We start from the raw sequence: 711 nt of genomic DNA, 5'->3' as shown, positions 1-711 counted from the left end.
ATACTTCAAAGTATAGTTTCCTTTACTTTAAATAGTTAACTATAATCTTATTCTCTTATACTAAATATCTTAAGTTACAAAATTAATTTTCATTACAAAAATATTTCTTTAAATCTACCATAATAATTAAATAGTTACAAAAATATAGTTATCTGAATTAAATTCGCTACTAAAAATCATATAAATATTTTTTGAAAATATTGAAATAGAGGACATTTAACAGTTAATCCTATTCTTCCCTCCCCAAACTTAAATTTTTAAATATGAAATAATACAGGTGGAAAGAAAAAACTATAAATATAAATCATACCACAGTATTGTAGGCATTTTTATCATTCTGAAATTTTTGCAGGCCTTCTCAAATTTTTACTTCACCTGGTCTGTAATATTAGGAGTTTTCTACACATATAAATCATTAGAAGAATTTCTGGGTAATAAAATTTTGAAATAAGTATCAAACAAAAACAAGTACAACATTTCATAACACAATCACAATACTAAATAATTAAAACCTTAAAAAAATGCAAAAATGAAAATCACATTGCAATCCACAATTCTACTTAATATCTATTGAACTACACATGCACATTTAACTACCACACTAACTTTATAAAAATTTAAAATTATCCAAGTACACAAAATGAAAGTCCAAATACATAAACATCCATTTCTATTAAAAAAAATACAAACATAAGTACATCAATTTCATTC

Source organism: Phalaenopsis equestris, unplaced genomic scaffold (assembly GCF_001263595.1).
Source record: "Phalaenopsis equestris unplaced genomic scaffold, ASM126359v1 Scaffold000726, whole genome shotgun sequence".
In the NCBI taxonomy this organism is placed as follows: Eukaryota; Viridiplantae; Streptophyta; class Magnoliopsida; order Asparagales; family Orchidaceae; genus Phalaenopsis; species Phalaenopsis equestris.
The sequence above is the reverse complement of the archived record's forward strand: the minus strand, read 5'-3'. Positions refer to the sequence as shown.